The sequence below is a fragment of the Ovis canadensis genome, chromosome 2 (assembly GCF_042477335.2).
Source record: "Ovis canadensis isolate MfBH-ARS-UI-01 breed Bighorn chromosome 2, ARS-UI_OviCan_v2, whole genome shotgun sequence".
NCBI lineage: Eukaryota > Metazoa > Chordata > Mammalia > Artiodactyla > Bovidae > Ovis > Ovis canadensis.
The window spans coordinates 36924475-36932771 of record NC_091246.1 but is presented as its reverse complement, the minus strand read 5'-3'; positions in this window follow the sequence as shown (position 1 = coordinate 36932771).

The following is an 8297-nucleotide window of genomic DNA, read 5'->3' as shown; positions in this document are numbered from 1 at the left end:
TGGTCCTCTTAGGGGCATTAAGAGTGCTTTAATAATAAGCTGGGTGGAGCAATGTTGCCTACAGAGGGCGCAGTTAGTAAGTTACAGGAGTTAGTAAGTGGCTTAAGAACAAATTGATAAGAGGCAACAGACCAGATGTTCCATAAAAGTGGAGTGGAGATTTGATCCGGGGGTATGTTTGTAACTTTAGGAGACAGGTGTAAGTGTTTGGGCCCAAACGGCCTACAGGCCTAACTCCCAAAGTGGCAAACATTATCCCTGGAAGCCCAATTGCCCTTGAAGGGATGCCAGCAGCAGACGGACTCCTAGCAAGCCTTGTGTGCTGTCACCTGCCCTGGCAGGTCCACTGAGAGGTGCTGTTGTTGCGCATGTTGTAGGAAACATGGAAGGTAAAGGCCTGAATATCTAGAGGGATGGATATTATACAGTATTTTCCTCCCAAGATCAGCTATTTTCTGGTTGTCCAGCCAGAAGACTGTAGATGCAACACTGTGGGCCCTGACAGAGCTCAAGCATAGAGCAAGAAACAGGACAGAAGGGGGGCGGGGCACAACTTTGGAAAGAATGACATAGCCCAAGAACATAACATAAACTCGTTAACTTCACATGGGTTCAAGATGGCAGTCAAGTCAAATTCAACTAAACCTGGATCCTCAATCTGCAAGCTAAAAGCCACACCCAGAGGCACTAACAAAAGACCAAGGAGTGGGTGGTTCCCCAATTGCTAGAATAATCCTCCTACTCATTAGCATATGAAATCACCCAGCTTACAAAAACTAACCATGCATTTCATGGTCGCCACCCTACGCCCTCTGTGATGGCACATTTTGTGGACTGTGCTTCTCTCTGAATTTGAACAAATCTACCTCTTATCTATCACTGTGTCTCTCACTGAATTCTTTCTACAATGCGACATCAAGAACCTGAGCTTCATTAGGTCCTGAAACCAGGCACCGTGGGTTTTGACTGGGTGTGAGTCCTTGCCAGACGTGATTGACTGACCAAGCATAGCACAGAGTCCGTGCCACTTGAGTTTGAACCCCAGTTTTAGGTAAACAGTTTCAAACACAGTTTTCAGAAGTGGAAAAATAATGGCCTGCCCAATACTTTGTAAACAGTGGCATAGATGGAGAGAGGATCTGAAGGACGGCAGGAAAAAGCAGTGGGAAAAATGTGCTGAGGAACCCATTTTATAACTTGCTGGAGAAACTGCTAAATGCCTGACCTGTGCCCACAGTTTTCATTGGCTTTATCCTTGGCACAAAGGAGATTAAGGACAGAAGAACCAACAGCTACTAGGGAGCAGAGAATAGTGGAGCGTTTGGGACACACTGGGGAGTAGCTCCTGCCAGAGTCCCTCAGTTGCACCCACTGCCACTAGCCTTTTAGCTGGGGGTTCAAGGAAACAAGAAATGAGAGATTGTAAAAGAATTAAGATTTTGTTAGCCATATGTCCTTCCAGACATAGGGGCGAGGACCTTCTACGTTAAATGGAGGTCTTCTGGAATCTGAGACTGAGCTGTGTAAACTTTCTGCCAAATTTGTTTTTTTGTTGCTGCTGTTTTGGTTTCCAGCACACTAGGCTTCTTGTTACTTCTACTGCACTGGCTTTCCTTTGTATTCAGTTTCCACCACGTGAGTTTTGCCAAGTTGGGCTTCTGCTGTGCTTGGTCTCTGCCTAACTGGGGCCGAGTTGAGGTCGTTTCGGCCAGGTTAAATCTGAGTCATGGCACCAGATATGTCGAGGGAGTGTGTGATTGCCTCGGTTCTGTCTTGCCGCAGCAAAGATTTGAAATGGTAGGCCAGTGTTACAGCTCAGTTACAGCTCAGAGTTTTATTCAGCAAGCAAAGGAAAGTATACCCTCGAGGCGTGAGGACAGGCCAACCGGAAAGGAGAGGCCTCAATCCAGCTTGGCTTCCTCTTTTTATATGTTTTGTCTCCTCCCACCTATAGCCTGCCCTATGCAAACTGGGCTAGCCAAGAAGGGGGCGTGTTTGTTTCACCTGAACTTCTCACTCAGAAAAAAGTGGATTTTCTTTTGTTCCATGTTCATGGTCTTTTCCCTTTCTTTGTCTTTTAGCCATTGCCATTTTGTACTCCTTTTTCCTATTCTAACTACCTAATAGCTCCAAGAACAAAAGCATATTCTCTGAAGGAGCTATAAGAACTTGTCAACTGTATTGGGAGAATCCTGGGGACTGTGAGGACAAATTTATTGATATGGATGCCCTTATCCAGGATTTGGGTATCACTGTATAAGCCGAGCACTTGGGAATGGTGTTAATAATCTATTACGTTGGTTACTGGAAGCTTGGACTCAAACAATGGCCTGTGATCATGAGGTTGAGATGCTAGAACCTCGCTGACATACTGTGGAATAGTCTTCCTCAAACTGTGATGTGCATACGACCCACTGGGGGATCTTATTAAACTGAAGATTTTGCTTCAGTAGTTCTGAATGAAGTCCGTGATATTCTGTTTCTAAAAAGCTTCTAAGTGATGCTGATACTGCTGATCTTCAGAATATACTTTGAGTAGCAAAAGAGAGGAAGGGGTGCAAAGATTAGACAGATGGGAAAGTTGGAGGGCCCCTCTTTTTAAAAATTAATTAACTTATTTTAATTGGAGGATAATTCCTTTACAATATTGTGATGGTTTTTGCCATGTATCAACATGAATCAGCCATGGGTACACATGTGTCCCCCCATCCTGAAACCCCCTCTCCCCTGCCTCCCCACCCAATCCCTCTTGGTTGTCCCAGAGCACCGGCTTTGAGTGCACTGCTTCGTGCATTGAGCTTGCACTGGTCAACTGTTCTACATATGGTAATATACATGCTTCAGTGCTGTTCTCTCAAGTCACCCCACCCTTGCCCTCTCCCATATAGTCCAAAAGTCTGTTGTTTATGCCTGTGTCTCTTTTGCTGCCTTGTATATATATATGATCATTGTTAGCATCTTTCTAAATTCCATATATATGTGTTAATATACTGTATTGGTGTTTCTCTTTCTGGCTTACTTCACTCTGTATAATAATAGGTTCCAGTTTCATCCATCTCATAGAACTGATTCAAATGCATTCCTTTTTATAGCTGAGTATTGAAAAGCAGAGACCTTACTTTGCCAACAAAGGTCCGTCTAGCCAAGGCTATGGTTTTTCCAGTGGTCATGTATGGATGTGAGAGTTGGACTATGAAGAAAGCTGAGCACCGAAGAATTGATGCTTTTGAACTGTGGTGTTGGAGAAGACTCTTGAGAGTCCCTTGGACTGCAAGGAGATCCAACCAGTCCCTTCTGAAGGAGATCAGCCCTGGGATTTCTTGGGAAGGAATGATGCTAAAACTGAAACTCCAGTACTTTGGCCACCTCATGCGAAGAGTTGACTCATTGGAAAAGACTCTGATGCTGGGAGGGATTGGAGGCAGGAGGAGAAGGGGATGACAGAGGATGAGATGGCTGGATGGCATCACTGACTTGATGGACGTGAGTCTGAGTGAATTCCGGGAGATGGTGATGGACAGGGAGGCCTGGCATGCTGAGATTCATGGGGTCGCAAAGAGTCGGACACGACTGAGTGACTGAACTGAACTGAACTGAATATTCCATTGTGTATATGTACTGTAACTCCCTTATCCATTTGTCTGCCAATGGACATCTAAGTTGCTTTCATGTCCTAGCTATTATAGACAGTGCTGCAATGAACATTGGGGTGCGTGCGTCTCTTTCAATTCTGGCTTCTGGAGGGCCACTCTTGTGTGCAACCACTAACTCTGAAGGGGCCAGGATGACAATTATTTCTTCAAGGCCATAAGAAAAGTATTGGTGATGGGAACACTAACTTTGAAAAGCACTGTAGTGGTTTCCTTGGTAGGCAGGAGATGAGAGTGAGAGATATTCTCTTAGGACTGGGCAGTCTTATTTTGAGGAAAATGATGGAATCCTTGAGTGGTAGAGTCCATATGTTCACCTTTGAGCAATAAGATGAATGAAATTACTAAATAAGCTGCAAGTGTAATTGTGTGTGTGCATGCGTGTGTGTGTGTGTGCACACGTGTGCATGCAAATGCTCGGTCACGTCCAACTCTTTGCCACCCCATAGACTGTAGCCCATCCGGCTCCTCTGTCCATGGGATTTTCCAGGCAAGAATACTGGAGCGGTTTGCCATTTCTTACTCCAGGGGATCTTCCTGACCCAGGGATCTAACCTGTGTCTTTTGCATCATCCTGCATTTGTAGGCAGATTCTTTACCACTAGGGCCACTTGGGAATCCCAAGCTGCAGGGACACCTGTTAATCATTGTGCTTTGAGCATGAGGATCTGTGGTAGCAGTTAATTGATCATAGTGTTCCTCCGAATGAAATAGATGGACAACTTACTGATGTGCTACTTGACTCATATAAGTGTAAAATGTCTAGTTCTGTTAGGGAGAAATCTGATTCAAATTGTATTGTGGATTTACAGTCTTTTGCCCAGTTCCATGACTTAAATCAGTTCCCGAGACCTGAAGCCCTTTGATCGGGTGTTGAGTGGGTGAGTGGTGGGAAGGCCTGAGTCTTTTCACAGGTGGACTCGATAGATCTTTCTCAAAATGTGATCCTTGGGCCAGCAGTATTGGCATCATCTGGGAACTTGTCACTTCTTGGGCTCTGCCCCAACTCTACTGAGTCAGAAACTCTGGGAGTGGCCTAGCAATCTATATTTTAACAAGCCTTTCTGATGGTTGTTTTTGATGTATGCTAAAATTTGAGACTCACTGCTCTAAGCCTTCCTTTCCCAGAGAGATCTGTAACCATTTGCCAGAGTGACTATGAATAGAGGAACAGAAAATATTCAGATCTTTGGGTATTGTCTCATGTTAATATGAGTCTTAGGGACCCAAAACCCCACTGTGATCCACTAGTTGGAATGAGGGTTTATGGAGTTGAGGTGACAGAAGGATCTTGATCCAGGTCCATTTCACATGAGGCTGTAAGACTTATCCAGTGGTTATTTCTTTAGTTGTGTTAGTCTCTCAGTCGTGTCTGACTCTGCTCCTCTGTCCACCAGAATTCTCCAGGTAAGAATACCAGAGTGGGTAGCCATTCCCTTCCCCCAGGGGAATCTTCCCGACCCAGGGATCAAACCCAGGTCTCCTACATTGCAGGCAGATTCTTTATCATCTGAGCCATCCCGGAAGCCCTCAGAATGTATAGTGGAGATAAGTATACTAAATGATTAGCGAAGTCTCCACACTGGTTCCTTGACCATGGAAGGAGGAAAATTATGGCAGGAAGGCCATGTGAGAGTCCTTTGAATGGGGCCTGTCTCACCACATTCCCCACTACAGTAGTAAACTTAAAGCAATGCTTTGTTGCTAGATAAGGTGCATAGATGAGAGCACCTTCAAAGAATTAAAGAGAATTTGTATTGCCTCCAATTAAAGATACTTTAGCATACTATAGCTAATAAACTAGCATGTGTCTTATTTCTGTACCAGGTACTTAAAGACTGATGAAATCCATTCCTTTCCAACTGTAATGACAGAAATACCCCTGCATTGTTTATCTCAGGGATATGTCAACTTTCCTGATCTGACTATCATAAGATAATCTGGGTATCCCTAGGATATCAAAATGGTCCTTTAAACTGATGGCATTAAGTTTACTGGTGCATAAGAAATAGCATTTGCCTTAAATGCTTCAGTAAGACCTACTACGTATGACAGAGGGAGAGAAATAATCTTCCAAAACTTCAGGATTCTGCTACGTAGGTAAAATTTCTAGACTATTGGGTGGCTCAGTGGGTAAGGAATCTGCCTATAGTTCCTTACAGGGAGACACGAAAGATGCAGGTTTGATCCCTGGGTCGGGAATATCCCCTGGAGAAGGGCATGGCAACCCACTCCAGTATTCTCACCTGCAAAATCTGATGGACAGAGGAGCCTGGCGGGCTGTAGTCCATGGGGTCAACAGAGTTGGACACGACTGAAGCAACGGAGCACACAGCCTAGGAAGTAGGGAGGAACTGAGAAACAGTGATCTGGGGAATGTTGCACCTTCATATGAAGAGGCACAATGCTTAAAGAGAAGCTTGGATTTGGGAGGCAACATCTATCCTATTTAGGAGTAGCACAGCAAAATATTTACTGGATAGAGCACAAAGCTGACAGTTTTGATTGAGGCCTAGAGCAAGGAAGGGGTCTGTAGCAGGTCTAGGCTCTGGAGAAATTTGCCTGGCTACTTCAGCCTATGACTCATAAATCTAATGAATTTCAGATGGTCTGTGGCAGAGAAGGGTGCTGTAGGAGCCCCAGTAGGAGGCTTACAGCTCTACTTGAAAATCAGTTTTTGATTTGCCACTGGACCCTGGTCTAAAACTTAGACTATAGTCTAAAACTATAGATCACCCAGTGGCAATACAACCTAGGGTGTTATCTATAGCAAATTGTATAGTTAGATGTGCCTGATAGCATTCTACTGTCAAATGAACATTGTACATTTGAGATCAGGCCTTAGAAGTTTCAGAAGGCATGGATAAAACATGGATGGGTGACTCAGATTCCTACTTGTATTGTTTTCTACCTCTTCTTCTGATCATATTTATGCCTTCATGGAGAAATTTTCTATAAACAGTTACTACAGAGGGAAAATTCTTGGTCTTGATTTTCAGATGGGTCTCTAAGTTATGCTGGCATCAGTTAGAGATAGATGTTGTTTACCTTCAGGGGTGGCCCTGAGAGACAGCAGTGAAGGGAAGTCTTCTCAGTGGGCAGAATTTCAGACAGTGTAGTTAATGTCACTTTGTTGGCAAGGAGAGGTGGCCTGAAGTTTGGAGCTATACTAATTCATGTACAGTGGCTGCCCACGGTAACCTTGCCCTCACCTCTGTAAATAGACACTTCACTAAATTTTTAAAAATTAAGCCTTTTGGGTCATGCCGTTTATTTCCCACCAAGATCTTGTATGATACAAGAGTATCATGCTGAGCTGGCATTAAACTTTCAATTACATTTTAATACTCTCTTCCTGGAATTTCTGTTGGGAAAGATCCTGAGAATCAGCAGCAAAATGTGAAATAGTGAAATAATTATATACAAGGGATTTATACCACATTCATTCAACAAATATTTATTAAGGGCGTCTTATGTTCCAGACTCTGTTCTTGGCCCTGGGACACAACAGTAAACCAGAAAGATTCCTGCTCTTGGAGAGTTTTTATTCTAATGAAGGAAACCAGCAATAAGCAAACAAGAAAAAAAAAAAAGTATGTCAGATGGCAGTAAGTGCTATAAAGAAAAATAAAGAGGGCCAGAGGGATAGGGAATATTGGGGAGGATGGCCATGGAAGTCTTTTCTGATTACATTTGAGCAGAGAGCTCATCTGAAGCAGGTGAGGGAGAGAGCCATGTGGAGATCTGGGGAAGATGCTCTGTTAGAGAAAATAGCAAGTGTGAAGGTATTGAGGCAAGAGTGTATCTGAGGAATTGAAAGGAGGCCGTTGTTATGGGAGGAAAGTGAGCAAAGAGCAGAGTGGTAGGAGATATAGCCGGATAACAATATGGGACAGATAGTGTAGGGCTTTTGAGGCAATTGCAGAGTTTCTGCTCTCTGAAATGCGTTGGGGAAAGCTTTGGAGGGTTTTTAAACAATGACATGATCTGGCATGTGTTAAAGGCTCCCTCTGGCGGTCAGATGGAGGATAGACCAAAGTGATGCAGAAATGGAACCCTAGAGACGAGTTTGGAGGCAATTGCAATAATCCAGGGAGGACACAAGGTTGCTATGAGTTGGTGAGAAGTGGTTAGATTCTGAAAATATTTTGAAGTAGAGCCGAAGAGCTCTGCTGAGGGGTTCAGCACAGGATATGAGAGAAAGACAAGAAAAAGAGAAAATAGTGCATAAGACACCCTCAATAAATAAACGGTTTTGGTTTGAGCAATGTGATGGTTGGGGTTATATTTATCAACATGTGAAGAGTTGTAGAGGAGTAGGTTTGTGAAAAAGTCAGGAGACTTGTTCTTTTTAAATTTTATTGAAATATAGTTGACTTAGAATGTTATGTTAGTCTCAGGTATACAGATAAGTGATTAGATTGTATATATATGTGTGTGTGTGTGTGTGTGTGTATATATATATATTCTTTTCCACTATAGGTTATTGCAAGATATTGAATATAGTTCCCTGTGCTATACAGATTCTTGTTGGTTATTTATTTTGTATATAGTAGCATGTGTGTTTGGGGGCTTCCCCAGCGGTTCAGCGGAAAAGAATCTGCCTGCAATGCAAGAGACACAGGAGGTGTAGGTTTGATCCCTGAG